Raw genomic sequence first — 23,100 nt, forward strand, 5'->3', positions numbered from 1 at the left:
CCGGTTATTAGAGAGAGCTGCCTACTGCCTGCACTTCCTCAGTGAGACATCAGCAACAGGAGTCAGGGCATCCTTACTCCGAGGCTTGGAGCCCCAAACTGCCCATTTCTGCTTTAACTGCAACTCCTGTGCTCCCGGAAATATATCTGTTAGAACCAAGAGTATTTTCTCCTTGCTTTTCCAGGAACGGAGTAGACTCTGCTAAGGACTTTACTGTCCTCTTTATAGATATACAATTTGGAGAAAATGAATGGTTAATCCAAATTTCTGCCCTTCAAATTAAAAAAAAAAATCCAGTCTCTCAGTGGAGTGAATTCTCAAAATATATTAACTTTAAAAAAATCCTTTTTCTCCTGTGATCATGCTTTGTTAGATTTGCTATTCTGTTTTTAAAAGGACAGACTTTTCTTTTCTTATTTTAATACACGTAATTTCTATTCTCCAGACGTTATGAGTAAATCAAATCTCCCACTATCTTTTGTGCTTCTTCACCCCCAAAAAAGCAACATTCAGGAAATTTGTATTTACATGTCTTCAGGCATTTATGTGTTCAAATTTGTCCCTAATCACTAGGAGATATTCAAAGTAGTCTCTAGCTGCAATTCATCTCTAACTAGCTTTGTATTCTAACAATAACGCCATTTCTATACGACATTCCAATTTGTTTAAACTCGGGCAAAGATAAAAAGCGAAAAAGGTAGCATTCTCATTAGCAATTAAGCCAAAGATCATCAAAGATTGCTAAAACTTTAAATGTTTACTGAAATGAACACTTTGATGTACTTGCAAGTTTAATCTATTTTCAGCCTAAATTTGCCCCCTCACAGGAGCCCTGGCTCTCTGGCCACCAGGCTCATCTGGGAGATTTCATAACAGGGGGATGGTATTTGAGACTCACTTTACGATGGATTCAGGTTCAGCCTGTCTGCAGGGAAAATGTGAAGTAGATGCTTCTTTAATATATCACAGAGGATTCTAACATAAACCAAGTTTGAGAATCACCACAGCATATCAATAAAATAACCTTGGAACAATAAGCTATTGCAAGTTTACCTAGTGACAAATGTCTTGCTTTAAAATAGTAAAAAATAGAGTTAGATAACCCTAAACCTAGTATTTATTCATCATCTGAGGTCACAAAGTGTATCTGTGAAGCTTTAATGAAGGGACTAAAAGCCAAACTCTTCCAAAACGGCCATGTCCAAAGTTAAGTAGATAATGCTTAAACATTTCTGTAGCTCAAGGATCACATCTATGACCTGTAATTGTGAGGTTGGTATTTCCTTACTTTAAAAATAACTATTAATCCCGCTATCCAAAAGGACTGTCTTAATTAAGGAAAGGATGTAAACAGAAATCTGTAAATTTAATAGTGTGTGACAAATACTAAAATGTAAATTATGAACCTGTTTAGAAAAGTAGTATCGTCTGTGTTTACATTCATGAGAATTTCCGTAAAAAGCTAAGGCAGCTTTCCAGATAACTTAGAACTTAAATACTTTTGTTTAAAATATTCATTGAAGTTACAGGAAAGGAGATTTTTAGCTCGAATTAACTAAACTGGTGTCTTAATCCTTTACCTCATTATGCATGTGCTGTTATCCCTTGTTTGCTCTGAGGTTTTTTAAAAACTCAGATTTGAATTTCAAGTTAATTTTATTTATGTGGTTGAGTCATTTCAATTAGCTTTCTTTTATCTTAAAGTTTAGAATATAAATCAGGAAAAAGATTTACTTTGTCAAGTATTTTATACACTAAACAAGAGTTTAGTTCTTATTAACATAATAAACATGGTTTATCATGTCTTTTCAACTAAATGCTTCATATATAACAGGAATAATTAATAATCAGGATGTTTAATAAACACTTCCCTAGTACTGTATGAGGTACTGCCACAAATTAAGCTTTTAAAATTTTCAAATCAGGGGAAAAAAATGCTTTGAACACTCTGTGGGTTCTAATACTGTGCAGCCTTGGAACACTGGAACCTATACCAGCCAGTGTCAAGGATGCATTTATCTAACACCTTTGCTTAAGCAGCTCCCAGGGTGCTCTCCTAGCTAGAAGCATGAAGTCTCACTGGGATGACTCTTTATGTAACAATCCAAAGCTAAGAAAAAGGTAATGGAATGCATTTCTCCTGTGGGAGCACAGTCTATCTCGCACACTAATTAAACCCTACGGGATAAACAAGAAGCAGTGCACTCAACAGCTCAGCACTACCAGACACTGGCCCCCATATCAGAGAAGAGCCCCAGATTCTAGAATCACTCAGCTGATTTGTCTCTACATACACAATCAATCCTAAGACATGATCCAGATTTCCAAACTTGATTTTTGTGGATACTACTGACCATAATTATTGTTGAAACCACCCTGGAATATTCTCTCTCTACCTGGATACTATTCCACACACACGCCTGAATTGCATTTCTTTTGGCTTCCAACCCCTGGCTCTGGGGACAGTACCCTAATTACTTCCTCTGGCTAATAACTGGGGTTTGCAGTTGATGATTCTAATGCTGGGACCTCTGCCTTTCTGAAGAGGTTCTGATTTGGTGCTTCTCCTTGCTCTCAATAGCCTCGGTTGTCTCTAGTTTAAAAGGAAAACAAAATGAAATATACATCTGATCCTCTACTATAAGACCTACCTCAGTCTTTGCCAGCTTCAAGAACTAAAAATGACCTCTAAAAGGTTTATTCAGTTTGATTGTAATTAAGCAAGAAAAGAAACACATTATTAGGCAAAGACAAGGAACCAAGTAAACATCTGCTAATGCTTTACTGGAGAAACTGATAATTGAACAAACATTTATTGAGCATCTTCTGTGTTTTCTGAACCATGCTAGGAATTAAGGAGCAGGAGGTAATATATAAAATTATGTGGGACAATCTCAGTAGCCAAGCAATTTGCTGTATCTTTAGGGGGATAGGACTTCCACAGGTAAGTCAGTTTGAAAAATACATGGTACAATACAATCAACATTCAGAACATAATATAGAATATTGAATGTAAGGGTCAAAGAAGGTTTGAGCACCAAGAAATCATTATAGGTCTAAATAGTTCATCTTAAGGAGGAATTGGGGTCCGGGTTGGGGCTTAGTAGAGAGAAGGTGATCAAGTCACTTCAAGTCATAGAGATGAATGTGAGATTGGCAGGTTCAAGTTCACGACACTATTTTTAAAGCCACAGAAAATTTGTTTCAGGTTATCAAGTTGTTTAAGCCATGTATGGCCATTCGAACGTGACACTGATTGAAACTTGGGAGGAAGAAATCAGGCCAAAGGACTCAAACAGAAAGTCTATGCAAAGCAGTATCAAAGTTATAAGTGCATTGCTAGAGGAAGTAATAAAGGTAAGAACTTTAAGAGAATTCTGAAAATGGAAACAAGACATTCTGAGCTGGGGAAAGGAGATTTCATAACGCATCCCTGTTGAATGGGAGGAAACCTGGATGGAATGACTTTTCGAGGTGCCATTGCACAAGGCACTGGATGGCCACTGTCACAGGTCATCAGGAAGAATGGATGAACAAGATAGCGTCACACAAAGACTTTATGCTAGCTGGTAAAAGAAGGGGAGAAAGGAACTTGGATTGAAAATGCTGTTTTTACTGGGGAAGTGTTGAACCATATGCTTATGTAGAGTTATGTAGGGTTAGGGAAAAACTCAAGCAAAATAAGATCAATGGGAATAATGAGAGGGGAAAAAAACGGAAATAATTAAAATTTCTAGTTCTGGGTTCATAAAAAATGTGCAATGTAATGAAGCATTTCTAAAATGGTGTGTTTTTCTGTGTTTTGTCTGATAGTGGGAATTCACTTTGTGATTATATCTGGCATATACAAGCATCTTTTGTAATTAGAAGAACATCCATTTAATGTAGACATTTTATCCCTGAAGATCTTTCAGAAGCAATCAGATGATCAACTTGCAAAACGGAAGACAGGATGATGGCTGGGATGAACTTTCAGAGTCCTTGATTTTATTCTCTGGAAAGCATTGGTCCTAATTTTGGACATATCTATTTTCTGAGGTTGAAGCAGATCACAACGAAGCCAAGGAATTCATTTCAGTCTTTTGGAGAATCAATAGCAGTCCTCACAGCCACATAAAATGTGTGATAATTACAGAGGCGCTGAAATAGTCAGTTGTACTAGTTTGTATTTTTATATTATGCTCATGACAAAAGAATATCATCAGAAACAGAATCTCCTTATTAATTTCATAGGACTGACCTTTGCTCCCTTCTAATTTGCTAAGGGAAAGTAAAAGAGGTCATTTCGTTAAATTATCTAAAAAAATGACAAGTTAAAAGTAATCAAAATTCTAAGGAACATAAGCATATATAATTATTTACTTAGCTTTGTGGACATAGTTTAGGATTAAATAAAGGCGAGTTTTTAATGTTCTATTTTTTTTTCCTGGCCAGACAAATAGAACTAAAATTTTGTTTAAAAAACAAGATTTGTTTTGGAAAATAAAGTTAAACAGCCTTGCTCTCCCACCATATAAATCTACAAGTTAGTCTTTGCTAATGTGCTCTATAACTTTCAAAATATTAGTATATCTGGTTGAACAAGGAACAGATAAGAAAAAACAAATCTCTTAGGGCAAATATCTACTTTTTCACATATCTTCAGAAAATGGAAAGCAGTTATCCCAAAGCATGGCATCTAGACGGGAGACGGAATCACGGTACTGTTCAAGTCACTTGTTGCTTCAGAACCTTTCCACCCGGGTCTTTGAGGAATGGGGTGGGGGTCATTTTTCACACGGGTAGTGATGTTCTGCCCTCTGTATTCTGGAATGTCACCGTCAGCATCTCCAGGGTCTCAGGAACCCCAGCCTCCTCAGAGCCCAGCAGGAAAGCTACTCTCACACTTTCAATGACTTAAAGAAGGAAATAGTAGTTTCTCCTCATTCGTGTCAAAACTCTGACTTAATGCATCAGAAAATTAAAGAGCAAATTTAATTAAGTGCTTCTTGTATGGTTTTAAGATATTAAGCAAAGGACAGTTGGGCCCTGACATTCCTAATCAGGTGTACACACACACACACATATACAAGCACATGCACAAAAACACAAAACAAATGACATTACTTTGCACTCCTAAATAAAATTTAAGTCCAGATGTAGAGATACACATATCTGCTCAAATATTATTTATTTGAATTCTCTATAAATAAATTTTTCTTACTGGTCTTTATTCAGTGTAAATTGAAAATAGAATCATAGAATTTTATATTTGGAAGTAAAATTGGAAAGCACCCTAGAATTTTATAGATGACTAGATTAAGTCCCAGGAGACTGAATGTTGTCACATATTTGGAGACTAGCTGATGACAGAGAGAATGCAGAACCGTCTCGTGATTCACAGAGACTCCTCCCCTTTCACCATGATCTGGCCCAACCTTATCAGTATAAAGCTTAGATGTGTTCTATTTATTCATTTTTAATTTTTTGAAAATCAAGGGTGTTTATTTGTAATTCCGACATGCACAGACTTAATCAAAATTACATGCTGTCTAAGCTAGAGATTTTTTTAAACATCTTTATTGGAGTATAATTGCTTTACAATGTTGTGTTAGTTTCTGCTGTATAACAAAGTGAATCAGACGTATACATATATCCCCATATCCCCTCCCTCCTGCATCTCCCTCCCACTCTCCCTATCCCACCCCTCTAGATGGTCACAAAGCACTGAGCTATCTACCTGTGCTATGCAGCTGCTTCCCACTAGCTATCTATTTTACATTTGGTAGTGTATATATGTCCATGCCACTCTCTCACTTCATCCCAGCTTACCCTTCCCCCTCCCCGTGTCCTCAAGTCCATTCTCTATGTCTGCGTTTTTATTCCTGTCCTGCCCCTAGGTTCTTCAGAACCATTTTTTCTTTTTTTTTTAGATTCCATATATATGTGTTAGCATATGGTATTTGTTTTTCTCTTTCTGACTTACTTCACTCTGTATGACAGTCTCTAGGTCCATCCACCTCACTACAAACAACTCAATTTCATTTCTTTTTATGGCTGAGTAATATTCCATTGTGTATATGTGCCACATCTTCTTTATCAATTCATCTGTCGATGGACACTTAGGTTGCTTCCTTGTCCTGGCTATTGTAATAGTGCTGCAATGAACACTGTGGTACATGACTCTTTTTGAATTATGGTTTTCTCAGGGTATGTGCCCAGTAGTGGGATTGCTGGGTCGTATGGTAGTTCTATTTTTAGTTTTTTAAGGAACCTCCATACTGTTCTCCATAGTGGCTGTATCAATTTACATTCCCACCAACAGTGCAAGAGGGTTCCCTTTTCTCCACATCCACTCCAGCATTTATTGTTTGTAGATTTTTTGATGATGGCCATTCTGACCGGTGTGAGGTGATACCTCATTGTGGTTTTGATTTGCATTTCTCTAATGATTAGTGATGTTGAGCATCCTTTCATGTGTTTGTTGGCAATCTGTATATTAGAAATGTTTTAAATAAAAACAAGCTATGTAATGAATACATTTATTTATGCACATGATGCATTTATTTTGTCAGTGTTACCTGTTCTGAGACAAATATATTTTATGGTATACTTGTGAATTACATATATCTCCTCTTTGGAAATCTCATTTTACTAAAAGCTTTTAAAAGTTTTCTGGAAGACAGAAAAATATGCTACCTTCAATAACAAGTTACCACTAATTTCCCAGTTTTCGTAGCTTAAGGGTTTGTTTTTCTACTCAAAATAATACAATCTGAGAAATAACTGGATATAACCCCAATTGAGCAATGTATTTTTACAAGACCATTCAGTGTACAAAACTCTCTCTTGATCTTTCTGAGAACAAAAGTGCTTACTCTAATTTTTTTAAACCAGCATGTATATTCCTTGCAGACTTTTAGACATAAGACATAGAATACCATCAGAACTTAATAATACCTCTTTTCAGTGAGCTACACTACTCCATATTATGGGTTAAATTATGTCTCCCCAAGAATATATGTCAGAGCCTTAGCCCTCAGAACCTCAGAATATGATTTTATTTGGAGAAAAGGCCTTTCCAGATGTAATACATTTAAAATGAGTCATCAGCTTGGCCTCCAGACCAGTTCAACTGATATCCTCAAAAAAAGGGAAAATTTGGGCACAGAGATGGAGGGAGATGCCATGTGAAATTTGCAGCTCTGCTACCACAAGCCAGGGGACTGCCAAAAGCCTGGATCCAGCATAGATGCTGCCATAGGGTCCGGAGAAGTAGTCATCTCAGCTGACACCTTGTTCTTGGACTTTTAGCTTCCAGAATTGTGAGACAATACCTTTTTATTGTTTAAGCCATTCAGTTTTGGTACATTGTTGCGGCAGCCCTAGGAAACTGACTCCTACTGACAGGTCCTTTGAATCATTTTTACTATTAACCTTGTTCCAAAAGTGTATAAGTAATTTTTAATGAGCTACTGAAAATAACTGGGTATAACCCCAGTTGAACAATGTATTTTAAGAGACCACTGAGTATACAAAACTATCTCTTGATCCTTTTGAGAACAAAGTTGCTTATTCTTATCTTTTATACCAGCATGTTTTTCCTTGCAGAGCTTCAGAAATAAGTAAATGAAAGAAGAAATGAGCTACTCATTAATTGTGAGTAGCTAATGGAATGGTCCCAGAAGAGAAAAAGTGGACTAAATTCACTAAATATTCTCTTTGCATACACTGTGATTTTAATGCTCTAAATTATAATCTAATATGGATGAAAATATGTCAAAATTTGAATTTACCATTATAAAAACAATATCATGAATGGAAAATAAGGAACAACTGAAACCTTTACTCCCTATTGGTTGCTTACATATTTTGTTGATGAATTAATGCAATTTTGGCTAAACATTACCTACTCCATATTCAGACAGCTAAGATAGGTCTGATCTCTTTCTAGAAAAGAGGAAAGGAAGGATATATTCAAAGGATAAATTCCCATTTCTACATTTCAAATGCTGACTAAAAGAATTAATAAAAGCACTCAGATATCCTTGTTTTTAACTCTAGACAAAAGACTCTATTCCTCATCAAATCTAGTGACTTTTTTTTTTCAAACTAGAAAAACACTTTCCAGTAAGAGGCAAATAACAGGTGTACAAAAATTAGAAAGCAATTTACTGAAATCTGAGCATCAAGAAAGACATGCTACTCAGATAACTGAGAAAATGGAAATTATATTCCAGGGGGCATCCTGGCTTCCGTATCAGGCAGGTGTGCTCAACAGGAAATGGCCCACGTAAGAGGGACAAATAGGGGAGCCTCTGAGGCACGATACATAAGACATGAGGGCTGATAAAGGGCCAGGCGAAGGCACATGGTCCTAGGGATGGAGTCTTAGCAGAAGAGCAGTAACTATTGGGTCCTGAAATGGCATACCTTTTGGGGAAATGAGAGTAACTATTAACAAGAACCAAAACATTAGTCAGATGATAACAATGGGCCTGAAGTCCTGGGGAAACAGCTAAGGATAGAAAGAGGAGACCAAGGATAATGCAGCGAGAGCCACGGGCAGAAAAAAACAGCTTTAAAAGCAGCCTGGGGATGAAGAGTACACACCAGGGTCTGCATTTTGTTTGTTGCCTTATGTGTGGTTACAGGTCCCTGACAGAGCTAGAAAAAAAAGCATGGGAAGGGTGGTAAATGGTTGAACTCAAGTGGCCTGGCCAGCTGGTGTATTCTGAAATAACGGAACACATATTCCTTGCCTTGAATATAGTCTAGCAGTGAGAGGCCCATCTGAGTCAATACAAGGAGGAAAAGTATGACAGTCAGAGCACTGTGAAAATAAAAACAGGCTATTTTTTCATTCTACAGTTTAGGAACAAACTTTACTGATCAAATAGGAGATACACAACCCCTTACTGGGATGATAAAGGAATACACAAAAAATGTTTTTAGAGGCTGAATTCAGTAAATTCTGAAGTACTTTTTAATTGGGGATTCGGTGACATTAGATCTTGTGTTTATCCTTTGTACCTATCATTGTTCCTTGTATAAAGATAGTAACATTTCGGGCTTCCCTGGTGGCGCAGTGGCTGAGAGTCCGCCTGCCGAAGCAGGGGACACGGGTTCGTGCCCCGGTCCGGGAAGATCCCACATGCTGCGGAGCGGCTGGGCCCGTGAGCCATGGCCGCTAAGCCTGTGCGTCCGGAGCCTGTGCTCCGCAACAGGAGAGGCCACGACAGTGAGAGGCCCGCGTACCGCCAAAAAAAAAAAAAAAAAAAAAAAAAGAAAGACATTCAATAAAAAGATTAAAGGGTGTAAAATGTATGCAATACTATAAAATATTTGAAAATGGACTACTGAATAAATTTTAAATACACAGTATTACTGTAACTACTTTTTAAGAAGAATAAATCAAAAACTTTATCAGATGAACATTATATCATTTTTATAGGATGCTCTCTACATTCATGATTTGGTCTTCAAAGTCTGGTAAATTAGAGCATTATAGTAATCATTCAAATACTTTCTTATTTTTAACAGTATTAATAATCATCTAGATTTTTTTTTTTTTTTTTGGCGGTACGCGGGCCTCTCACTGTTGTGGCCTCTCCCGTTGCGGAGCACAGGCTCCGGATGCACAGGCTCAGCGGCCATGGCTCACGAGCTCAGACGCTCCGCGGCATGTGGGATCTTCCCGGACCGGGGCACGAACCCGTGTCCCCTGCATCGGCAGGCGGACTCTCAACCACTGCACCACCAGAGAAGCCCCATCTAGATTTTTTAACTTTCAAAGGCAGTAAGATTTTTAAATAGCATTAATTATTAACAGGAGTTCTATGGTAATACTTAAATAAATGAAATAATGCATGTCGACTTCTTAGCATGCGGCCTGTTATGGAGGAAGCACTAAGTAAGTGTTAATCATTCATATTTGATGAAGTTTAATAAATGTTTCAACCACAAAAAATGTACTTATACTTAAAAGAATGAAGATTAGTTTTTTAAAGAAATAATTGAGTATGTTCCTTCAAATTCTACCTAAGAAAGGAGTATTCAAACACACAGTAAAACGTAATATTTCATAAGTAAAGGGAATTATTTCCAGTGGTTGATTAAACTTAAATATGTATGCTAAGTTGAATTACACTCTTTAAAAACTAAGAATTATAAGAAAATAGCATACACCTTGTACCTATAGTTTATACAATGTAACTTTTCACGATCAGAGGGTTGCAGCAGCTCAGTTCAGTTATTATTAACCTGAATTATTACATTGCAGAAAATACCAATGATGACGATAGTAATTATTATTTGTTGAACCATCTACTATCTGCCAATTAATGTATCAGGCACTCTACATAGATACGGTACCTAACTTGGCTCTCACCATAAGCTTTCTAGGCAGAATAACTGTCCCATTTAACGGAGAAGGGAACTGAGGTTCTGACAGGTGTATGACTTGCCCAGGTTCCCACATATAGTCAATGACAGACTTAAGATTAAATATAACTCTGCCTGACATCAAACACTTTTAAAACAACATGTTAATAGAGAGAACGGACTGATGGAATGGAGAACAACTACGATACTGACGTGTGAGTGCTGATCAGATTCATCATGGTACCCTGGTTATGCCATCCTTGTAGTCCACACCACAAAGCCAGTCAATGGATGTTCTTAAAGCTTTAGTAACAGTGACACCCAGCTCAACGCATTCTATCATAACGTCTTTACTTTCATAGTAATAGGCAAACCAATATATCCATCACAAGCTCCTATACTGTTAGGTCATTTCCTCAAGAATGTGGAACCAAGAGTGTACTAAAACAGGTCAAAAATCTAGAAAATTAATTTTAAAAAGGTGGAAAAAATAAACTATTTTTATGCCAGATTATACATAATTGAACTGAAAAGATAAGTGTTTGGCAAGACACTATCTCCTGAAAATTTTCACAGATGGTAGTCACCCTGGATGTCAAATAATCATAAGAAGTACCTAAATTTTAGAAAACAAACTTAATTCGCTCCCCTAAGAGGTCTGCATACACACACACAGAGAAACCGAACAACTTCATCTAAACTACCAAAAAGAATAAATTGGATTATTTGTGTTGAATATTTACTGATACAATTACTGAGTTGGATGGAATTTAAAAATTATCTTTAGTCCCTGTGGAGTCCACCAAGGAAGAAAGAATACTTGAGTAGAATATTAAGAAGTACTTATTCCCAGACCACACAGTGGACAAATATCTATAATTGGTTTGAAAATAAAATGCAATCTGAACTATAATTCTATTATGAACATTTTACATAATTTAAAATTTGATATCCTTTCCTTCATAGAAGAACAACTACCTAAGAAATTGTTTACTACTGTATAAAACTGCATCAATATAATGAAGCAATAAAAACATAGATCTCTGTTTAGAATTTTAAAATTAACTGGTGATTTTTCATCTGTTGTAAGAGTCTGGAGCCCAAGGATCATTTTTCTAAAAATAGCTACAATTGGCAAATTAATAAGACATGAAAGAAAGTAATGACCATTTAGTTCATATTAAAATTACCACATAAAATTTCCATTTAAGAACAGAGAGTTCAATGCATCTACAATCATATTGTTCAATGACCTAATTTTTCTTTTAAAGAAAAGGCTAATATATATTTTATTCCTTAAATTAATTTAAAATAAAGACAACCATTTGCTGTTATACGGAGTCTATACAAGATGAATACTAGGAAAACATTTAATTACTTCATCTAAGGCCAGCACACAAAGAGTTAAAAAGCATGTGGTTAGATTATACAATATGTGTGAAGCACAAGATAGATCATGACACATTCTGGGCACTCAAATAATTTAAGTTACAAACACCTAGGAACAGAAAGGAAATCACAGAATAAGGTATACAAGAGGCAAGGTAGATAGGATGAGGAAGGAAGCAACGTGAGAATAAAAGTGATGGTGGGGAGATTTCTTTCTCAGTTGTTCTGAGGCTTTCTCTCCCACTGTATATAACTATATACAATTGTAAAGAAATATACAACAGGGGAAATACATTACACGAATGTTTCCAGGCAATGGACAATCAGGCAACACAGATCCATGATTTTTTTAAAAAAGGGAAACAATGAGAAGATTCTTACAATTTTCTGGTTTTCGGCCTGGAGGCAACTTCTGGATTCTGGTATAAAGAAGAACAAAACCAGGGCTTCCCTGGTGGCGCAGTGGTTGAGAGTCTGCCTGCCGATGCAGTGGACACGGGTTCGTGCCCCGGTCCAGGAAGATCCCACATGCCGCGGAGCGGCTGGGCCCATGAGCCATGGCCGCTGAGCCTGTGCGTCAGGAGCCTGTGCTCCGAGACAGGAGAGGCCACAGCAGTGAGAGGCCCATGTACTGCAAAAAAAAAAAAAAAAAAAAGAAGAAGAAGAACAAAACCAGAACAAAATTGAGATGGAGGCAAATGAAGATGGCTGAAATTTGTGAACCAAAGAACCAGAAAGGACCTCAGAGAAAGAGCTCCAGAAATCTGGAGCTAGATGGTGAGAGCTAGAAATGGTATATTTATAAGTAACTATAAAAGACATTTCTTGTCTCATTAAAATTTTTTACTTAAAAATTGATTATTTAAAACATTGCATTGTGTTTATTATATACATATTATAAAATGTTTTTGGAAAACACCATACTTAATGTTAAATAAGCAAATAAACAAACCAAATGCTTTCTTCCCTGTGATCAGAAACAAGACCAGATGATTCATAATTCCTAGTCAATATTGTCTTTGTTTTTAGAAAACAGGATCAGGTAAGCAGACAAGCTTCAGGAATCTCACAAAAAAGCAACTAGAACTAAGTGAATTAAGACAAATTACAGAATTGAAAGTCCGTATTGCTAAAATCAATTGTATTTGTATATACTGACACAAACAATGATGAAATATAATTTTCAAACACCATTTACAATAGCATCCAAAAACAAGATTACTTAGGGATAAATATGAGATAAAGCATCTGTGTGTGGTGGGGATACATTTGAATCAAATACCACTGGGGTTTCACAAACCCATTAACCTCACCCTAGACCTGAGTCAGTTTACAGACTTGCAGTATACTAACTTGGAGGGAGGTTTCGGTTATTTTGAAAAAATGCAACATGGCAACAAGTATACACTGTAAATCACCCCCCAAGCTTTCTCCAGAGGCAGTTTTGACCATTTATCAAGATGAAAAAGCTCTGGAAAAACAGCTGTATACCTAGACCTTCCGTACAATCTAAGATCCAGGTAAGACTGACTGACTGACAATTGGCCTCACCCTGCAAAGATATGGTGACTGTGGGACTTTGTACTTCTTCTAAGTAGAGAACGCATTTTTTCTGAAATTAATCAAAGGACAAAAACGGAAGCTGATTGGTAAAGAGAGTAGAATCTCGGGGGTATTTCCTCTAATCCACTTGCTTTCACTGTTCTTCCCTGTGTGTGCCCTGAAAGGATGACTTCTGTGGAATACGTCAATCAGGTCCTCCACCCTCTAGATCCCACTTGGGATGCCAAAGTAGGATAATTGTAGCAGGTAGTTAGAAGCAGATTGTTTTTCCAGTGGATACTTTCCTCATCAAATAAAGCTTCTCTTGGGCAGCCCTCTTCCAGGGTTTTAGCTCTTACTGGGTTGTGCTAACATCGTTTGACTCTCTGGCCGTTAACTCTGGTGAAATGGCAACCTGCTGCTGTAGTCTCTGGGTTTCCCCTTCCCTTTCTTACTTCCTTAACCCCTATAAATACTTTGATATATGGGTCTTCCCTTGAGTCTTTTCAGTTAAAAATTTTTGAATACTAAAATATTTTAATGTTGATAAAGTCCAATTTATCTTTTTCTTTATTTTTTTAATTTATTTTTGCGGTACGCGGGCCTCTCACCGTTGTGGCCTCTCCCGTTGTGGAGCACAGGCTCTGGACACGCAGGCTCAGCGGCCATGGCTCACGGGCCCAGCCGCTCCGCGGCATGTGGGATCTTCCCGGACCGGGGCACGAACCCGTGTCCTCTGCATCGGCAGGCGGACTCTCAACCACTGTGCCACCAGGGAAGCCCAGCAAAGGCATTTTTAATGTTCTTCCTTAAAAGACTTTATTCTTATCATAAATTCTCTGTCAGTGATGAAATGCTGCTCTATGACAGCCTTGTATAATAATCTGCCACCTATTTTTGCATCCCCTTCAAGATCAAACTACCTGTTTACAGACACTAACGATTCACCTTAACACAAAAGATTCAGCCTAATCACAAATGACATGCCTGAGTGTCATCATCTTTTAACTACAATCCAACAACTCTATGGAATGTTTACTGAGTGTCCAGAATGGTATTAGGCACTGTGGGGTGTGCAAGAAAGCATGAGGATATAGCACTGCAGAGGAGTTCAGACTTATAAAACAGGATCTATTTAGCAATTAAGATAATACAGTACCACACATAAATCTGTGTGGATAATAACTGCAACATAATTTTCAGCATGAATGAATCAGTACGGTATAAGAGGTAATTTTTTTTTTTTTTTTTGCTGAGAAAGTGAGATTGGAGTGTGAATTGAAAATGTTGCGAAGAGAATGTTAGTAGATGGGAGTGAAGGAGATGGTAAGAGAAGACAATTTTGAGTATATGGGAATGCTGTGCTATACTTTATTCTACAAGAAAAAAATGACGTCAGATATATGCACCCCTAAGTTCACTGCAACATCACTTAAATAGTCAAGATATGGAAGCAATGTAAGTGTCCATCAACGCATGAATGGATAAAGAAGATGTGGTGTGTGTGTGTGTGTATGTATATATTTATATATATATAATGGAATTTTACTCAGCCATAAAAAGAATGATATCTTGCCATTTGTAACAACGTGGATGGACCTGTATGAGACTCCCATGGGAAGCTGAAAGGGAATAAATGATGGAATCCACGGTGGAGGATGTAAAATTCTCATATTTTGTAGTCAAGAGCCCCAAGTTAATGTCTAATGTTTCTGGAACAAGAAATAGAAGATTCTGTATGTATTTAACTGGAAATGTTTGCATTTCTAACATGAGAATTAGTGATGAAATAAAAGCATTTAATGATAAAAAGTAAAGTTACAAAGCTATCAATAGAAAATGAATCACAGTAATCTCATTTAAAATATTAGAGTGGGGTGGGTAGAAATGATGGGTGCGGGGGTAGAAAACTAGCTACATTTCATCTGTCCTGGTGTGAGTCAAAGGCACTGGCAAGAATTAAAGTATAAGTAATGGAGATCGACAAATGCAGGCACTGAGAAAAGTAAAAGCAAGGATGGTTTTCAGTGACTGCCTTGGAACAAGGGACTGGAGTGGAATATTGCTCCTTTAGAATGTGTGCTTGCTTTATGTCAATTAAAATTCCAATGTATTTAAGTGTACTTCCTGAAAATGGGTGTACTACACCTAAAAAGTGTTCAAATTCAAAGATATTTTATTAAAAGTATATTTCTCAACATCTTATTTACTTTATTTTTACTTTTTTATTGGGGTATAGTTGATTTACAATGTTTTGTTAGTTACAGGTATACAGGAAAGTGATTCAGTTATACATATATAAATCTATCTATCTGTGTGTGTGTGTGTGTGTGTGTATATATATATATATTCTTTTTCAGACTCCCCTCCCCCATAGGTCATTACAAAACATTGAGTACAGTTTTCCTGTGCTATACACTAGGTCCTTGTTGGTTATCTATTTTATATATAGTAGTGTGTATATGTTAATCTCAAACTCCTAATTTATCCCTCCCTGCCTTTCCCCTTCAGTAACCATAAGTTTGTTTTCTATGTCTGTAGGTCTATTGAAGTTCTGTACATAAGTTTATTTGTATCATACTTATATCAGACAAAATATACTTTAAAATAAAGATTGTTATAAGAGACAAAGAAGAACACTACATAATGATCAAGGGATCAATCCAAGGAGGAGATATAACAATTGTAAATATATACGCACCCAACATAGCAGCACCTTAATATATAAGGTAAATCTTATTTACTTAAAAAAAAAAACAACTGAAATATGTACAAGGAGGTGCAATGATTCCTGTGTGGCAAATATACTCTGGGCTCAAAAACATGCCTTTTAACCTCACCTTATTTTTGCACTTTTCCTAATGTTCCCTTGTTCATTTTTGCAACCAATTTTAACATATTAAAATGTGACTCACTATTCATCAGCTTCATAAAAAAAATGACTTTCAGAAAACATTCAAAATACCAAGTACAACAGAAAATCTTTTTGAAGCTAAAATGCTCAGAATGATTATACAGTGAAATAAGTTTTCACTGCCCAAATTATTAATTCTTTTGGTATGCAGATACTATTAATGTCATAAAAATATTTACCAATACAAAGAAAGAATAATAACAGTACATTTTAGTTGAGTCCTTAATACAACTTTTTTCTTGTGATGAGATGAAAGATCTACTCTCTTAGCAACTGTAGTTTGCAATACAGTATTATTAGCTGTAGTCACTATGCTGTACATTACATCCTCATGACATTTATTTTATTACTGGAAGTTTTTTTGGTACATTTTGATCCCCTTCACCCATTCTGCCCACCCCTCATCTCTGGCAAGCACCAATCTGTTCTCTGTATCTATGAGCTCATTTTTTGTTTGTTTGTGTTTGTTTTTTTTTTTTACATTTCATATATAAGTGAGATCATACAATATTTGTCTTTCTCTGTCTGACTTACTTCACTTAGCATAATGCCCACAAGGTACATCCATGTTGTTACAAATGGCAAGATTTCATTCTTTTTATGGCTGAGTAAAATTCCATTATACATATATATAGTTTATATAAAATTCCATTTCCATGTAAATAAATCACCAGGGCTGAAAAGAAAAAATACTGGCAAAAATATATTAAATGTTTTTAATGAGAGTACTAAAATCAGACACAGTGGATTCTCTGGTTCTAAGTAAACTTTATATAGATGAAAAAATTAATGGAATTAGATGAAATTAATAGGGTTTTATTACCAAAAAGAGTTGTTAAAAATGATATATGTTTTAGTTTGAATTAATGGTAATGAAGTTCTGGGACCTTAGTTATCTACCTCACCCATGGATAATCTCCCTTAATTACAGTTTCTGAACAATTTGACAGATACCATTAGCTTGTCAATGTTGTGTCTATAATACAGTTTGAGAGGGGTTCGAGAGACTGAAGAAAGTTTCTGTGAATATCTGTGTTTTCTGATGTTGCGAAAGCTGGACGGCAGCATGTAAATCACTGAAGTTAGAACACTTCCTCACATCACATACAAAAATAAACACAAAATGGCTTAACGAGTTAAATATAAGACAAGTCACCATAAAACTCCTAGAAGAGAACACAGGCAAAACATTCTCTGACATAAATTGTACCAATATTTTCTTAGGTCAGTCTCCCAAGTCAATAGAAATAAAAGCAAAAATAAACAAATGGGACCTAATCAAACTTATAAGCTTTTGCACAGCAAAGGAAACCATAAACAAAATGAAAAGATAGCCTACAGACTGGGAGAAAATATTTGCAAATGATGTAACCAACAATTTCCAAAATATACAAACAGCTTCTACAATTCAATAACAAAAAAACAAAACAACCCAATCAAAAAATGGGCAGAAGACCTCAACAGGCATTTCTCCAAAGAAGACATACAGATGGCCAATAGGCACATGAAAAGATGCTCATCGTCGCTAATTATTAGAGAAATGCAAATCAAAGCAACAATGAGGTACCACCTCACACCAGTGAGAATGGCCATCATTAAACAGTCTACAAATAATAAATGCTGGAGAGGGTGTGGAGAAAAGGGAACCCTCCTACACTGCTGATGGGAATGTAAATTGGTGCTTTATGGAGAAGAGTATGGAGCTTCTTCAAAAAACTAAAAATAGGGCTTCCCTGGTGGCGCAGTGGTTGAGAGTCCGCCTGCCAACGCAGGGGACACGGGTTCATGCCCTGGTCCGGGAGGATCCCGCATGCCGTGGAGCAGCTGGGCCCGTGAGCCATGGCCGCTGAGCCTGCGCATCTGGAGCCTGTGCTCTGCAACGGGAGAGGCCACAACAGTAAGAGGTCCACGTATTGCAAAAAAAAAAAACAAACTAAAAACTAAAAATAGATTTGCCATATGATTCAGCAATCCTGCTCTTGGACATATACCCAAACAACTATACTTCAAAAAGATACATGCACCCCTATGTTCATAGCAGCACTATTTACAATGGCTAAGATATGGAAACAATATAAATGTCCAACCACAGAGGAATGGATAAAGAAAATGTGGTATATACGCACAATAAAATATTACTCAGCCATTAAAAAGAATGAAATAATGCCTTTTTGCAGCAACAGTGACTGACCTAGAGATTATCATACTAAGCTAAGTATGTCAGAAAGAGAAAGACAAATACCATATGATATCACTAATATGTGGAACCTAAAATATGGCACAAATGAACATATCTATGAAAGAGAAACAGACTCACAGACATAGAGAACAGACTGTGGTTGCCAAGGGGGTGGGGAGGGAAGGATTGGGAGTTTGGGATTAGCAGATGCAAACTATTATACACAGGATGGATAAACAAGGTCCTACTGCATAGCACAGGGAACTATATTCAATATCCAGTGACAAATCATAATGGAAAAGAATATATATATGGAAAACTGAGTCACTTTGTTGTACAGCAGAAATTACACACAACACTGTAAATCAACTATACTTCAATAAAATTAAAAAACAAATCTGTTTTCTTCTGATTCAGACAGCTAACAAAAGTAACTGTGTGATTTAATTGGAATACAGGGCTTGATTACAATTATAGTTAATGCTAAGAGCTGTGAATATACAACAGAAATGAAAATGTAAAATGATGAGCAATACATGTCAATCACCTTCCAGCTACCCTTCTGGACCCCCTTCCCAGTCCAGTAGGTCTCCTCTCCAGCCTTCCACTGCTGGGCACCACCATATGCTCTCTGGATGTCTAAGTCTCTCTAACCCCTCATATTCATTCCTCACTCTTCCTTCCTGCTCTCCTAACTAGAAAGCTCCCATTTTCCTGTCCAAATTACTCTAAAACCTCATAAATCCTATCATTTTTAACAGACACTAGTTCCGGGCACTAAAGATGAGCCTCATTGATGAACCTATGAATTTCCACCAAAAAAAAAATCTATACAAGTTGTGTGTTTTTATACATGACCTTCATACATCAGTCCATAATTTATGTAGAGCAAAAGAAGTGAATTCGTATAAAAAAGGACAATGTTTCATTACAGAAGAATATAAGCTTAACCTCCATAGCTTCCCTGATATTGTGATGCATTAAGAACCACAGTATTTCCTATCTGAATGAAATCTGTCCCATAAAATTGTGAGTGACAAGTACAGACACATTATTAATGTATAATTGTATTATAGAAAAAGAACCTTAAGTATAAACACTTGTGGGAGAGGCAGGGGACTCTGCCATTTCTCCTTCCTTTTCTTCCATGGTCAGTGCAGCACACGTTACATTCCTTCCTCTGTGAATGCATTCTGCAGTGTGTGACGCACAGGGCAAGAAGGCTAGCGGGAGCTAAAATGTAGTCTGTGTTTACTTACCACACTCTGCATTCTGGCACTGGGCTGGACAAAGAAGAGAGATGTCTTTTTATTAGTGCAAAGGACACCTTTCTTCACCAAGGTGGGACTGGCAGGGCTGTGCCTAACTAGAAAAAGTGTGTAGCATTAGGGTCCCAGCAGGAAAAAGAAATGGTGTATTCATAGTTTAATTGAAGATAATTTATTGAAGGGAGTATTTACAGAAGTATGTGCAACATGCAGAAAATCTACAAGAGATAGGGACACACACAGGGGGCACAGACAATGGGAATTCATAACAATCCCTAACTATAAAAGGATGAGGTGAATGTCAGTAGATATTGGTAAAAGCAAAAGTGGTGGCAGACGGGCTGTCTGATAGAGGTTAGAACTACAAGTAGGACAATGTCAGAAGGGAGGGAGCTGGAATAATATAAATAGCCAGGCCCATTCTCCTTCCCACCTCCAATCTCTGGCAGGTGTGTCTCACTGCTGAGTCTACCTGCAAGCAGAGGGAAAGAGAGTTGGAATAATGTGGTACATCAAGGTCGGCCTCTCAGGGCACAGAGCAGAGCAAAGAAAGGCAGAGAGCGAGTCTGGAGAGCCAACCAGAATAACCAGCTGAAGATATATCTTTCCAACTCGTCTAATGCCCTAACCATGTTTCTAACTTCTGTAAACTCAATGCTTATCTGTCCTTCATGCAGGTACTGGACACACCTTGTTGTAGACAATTCAATAATATGCCTGAGACACTTGCTCTTGGGAACTGTGAGTAATAAACTTTGTTTTCAATAGAATTTATCCCCTGATATGTTGGCCTTACTATACCTCTAGTTTTCTATTACTATAGTATATTTTTTAAACCTAGGTTGATGACCATCTTATTAAAATTTGTACAGGTGCTGTATAAGCTAGAAGTAGTCATGAAAAAAAAAGTGGTCCTTTTTTTCATGTTAGACTTTCTTGATGATTTAATAGTTTCTCTAGCTCTACTCTGAATTCAGGTAGGAGGAGAGACCAACAAAGTATAGAAAATTGCAGGGTAGAATGGTTGTCTTTGGCAAACTCCCATCTCTCTCTTTCCATCTTTCTTATACCCATTGGTCTCAACTTCATCCAGTAACTTCTTCCTGTGTCTAGAGGACTGTTTGCTAATTTATAAGTAATACATTTATTAATCCCATGGCATTGTTTGATGTTTAAAATGATTTGTTATGAGTTGAGATTATGAAATTTTGTATTACCAAATTCATTATCTCCCATTGTATGTTTTCAAGTGATAAATCAATAATTTACATAATTGACTATGAATAAACTAACATAAAATAAAACAATAAAATGTGATTACAGGAGACCTGTAACCTCAAGTAAGATAAAGTAAGATGAAGGAAAACTCATTAATTCAACACATACCTTCAAGTTTATAGTCAATATGGACTTCTAACATATGGAATTTGAGCAGATACATATACACTAGATTAGAGAATAAAATAAGCTATTCACCTCTACTCATTCATTTAGAGAAATGCAAATAGCTCTGTATATTTGCTTTACTTTTAAAATTCAAATACAGTTATGTCTGCTAATTTATCTTTTGTTTTTATTGGAGTAAAATTGCTTTACAATGTTGTGTTAGTTTCTGCTGTACAATGAAGTGAGTCAGCTATACGTATACATGTATCCCCTCCCTCTTGGACCTCACTCCCTCCCTCCCCATCCCACCCATCTAGGTCATCACAGAGCACCGAGCTGAGCTCCCTGTGCTATACAGCAGGTTCCACTCACTATCTGTTTTACACATGGTAGTGTATTTATGTCAAACCTAATCTCCCAATTCGTCCTACCCTCCCCATCCCCCGCCATGTCCACATGTCCATTCTCTATGTCTCCATCTCTATTCCTGACCTACAAATAGGTTCATCTGTACCATCTTTCTAGATTGCACATATACATGTTAGTATATGATATTTGTTTTTCTCTTTCTGGCTCACTTCACTGTGTATGACAGACTCTAGGTCTATCCACATCTCTACAAATGACCCCATTTCATTCCTTTTTATGGAGAACAGTAGGCAGCTTCCTTAAAAAACTAAAAATAGAACTACCATATGACCCAGCAATCCCACTACTGGGCATATACGCAAATTTATCTTTTTAAGATGCTTTGAAAAGCAATAGCAGCCACCGGCTTGGTATATAACTTGACTCTCTGTGGAACTTCTGGCATCAAAGTAGCAACTTGTATTGATTGGTCACTTGATAACAGTGACCATTTTCTAAGCTAGGGATAACAGAATATAATAGGAAACTCTGAATTGCTTAAGCTAATATCAATCTGAATTACGCTGAAAGACTACCTCGCTAAAATCGTGTGCATATTTTATCAAATATAAACTCACTACTACCTTTCCTGACACTGTGCAATTTTATTAGCTCTCAGATACTAAATTTAATTTAAAATCTCATAGGTATATATAATGACAATGTTAAAAGAATCGTAACATAATAAACCTATTACCACATATTATATTATGAAGCCAACCAGCTCCAGCTCTCAGATATCTGTCACACAAGCAGATAGAGAATTTCACGGCAGTACCTAAACATGCAAATCAAATATATCTTACATGGCAAGAAGAGAATCTGGCCATGGGTGCAGCTGTGAAACCTATCCTGGTCACCAGAACCTCCACGCCTTGTAGGTCTCTGTCAGATCCTCCCTCCTTTCCCCACCAGAGCTCTATAAGCTACATTTTGTGTTGTGACTCTTAGCCTTTCTATTGGAAATCATTGTCTTCTACATGCCTTATCTCTTCTTTGAGCCTGGAAGCCATCTGTGGATGGGATGTATGCCCACCTCCTCAAATGATCTGCCACAACTACTAGCATAGGTATGCCTTGGTTGATGTGTCCTTAGCAATTATTTGTGGAGTGGATGAAGACATTAATCACAGAGCCAAATTAGTACCTATCTTATAACAAAGCGCACTGTATTTTAGATTCGAATATTTAAATGTACTTTCTTTTCCATTCTACCAACAGCCTGGAGCTGTGGTTCTCACAGTGTGGTTCCAGCACCACCAGCAGCAGGACCTAGGAGTTTATTATAAATGCCAGCTGTGGTTCTGATATATTGAATCAGAAACTCTGAAGGTGGGACCCAGCAACCAATGTTTTCACAAACCTTCTGGGTTACTCTGATGTAGGCTAAGTTTTGAGAACTATTGGTCTAAAGATTCATGGCAGGCTTATAATCTTTCATTTGCTTTTCTTTGTACCTCCCATAGAACAGTAAGTAAGCTTTTTTGAGTTAAGTTTTTATTGGAGTCTAGTTGATTTACAATGTTGTGTTAGTTTCTGCTGTACAGCTAAAGTGAATCAGCTATACATATACACATTTCCATGCTCTTCTAGAGTCCATTCTCACATAGGTCATTACAGAGCACCAAATAGAGCCTTAGAATTAAGATGGG

The 23,100-nt window shown here is 36.9% G+C and overlaps 1 protein-coding gene across 2 annotated transcripts in view; it reads right to left on the bottom strand.

Moving 5' to 3' along the window:
• MARCHF1 (membrane associated ring-CH-type finger 1) overlaps window positions 1–23,100 on the bottom strand; it is a 548,885-nt gene that overhangs the window by 461,549 nt on the left and 64,236 nt on the right. The gene's annotated exons all lie outside the window — the stretch shown is intronic.

The sequence above is a fragment of the Delphinus delphis genome, chromosome 5, assembly GCF_949987515.2.
Source record: "Delphinus delphis chromosome 5, mDelDel1.2, whole genome shotgun sequence".
Lineage (NCBI taxonomy): Eukaryota > Metazoa > Chordata > Mammalia > Artiodactyla > Delphinidae > Delphinus > Delphinus delphis.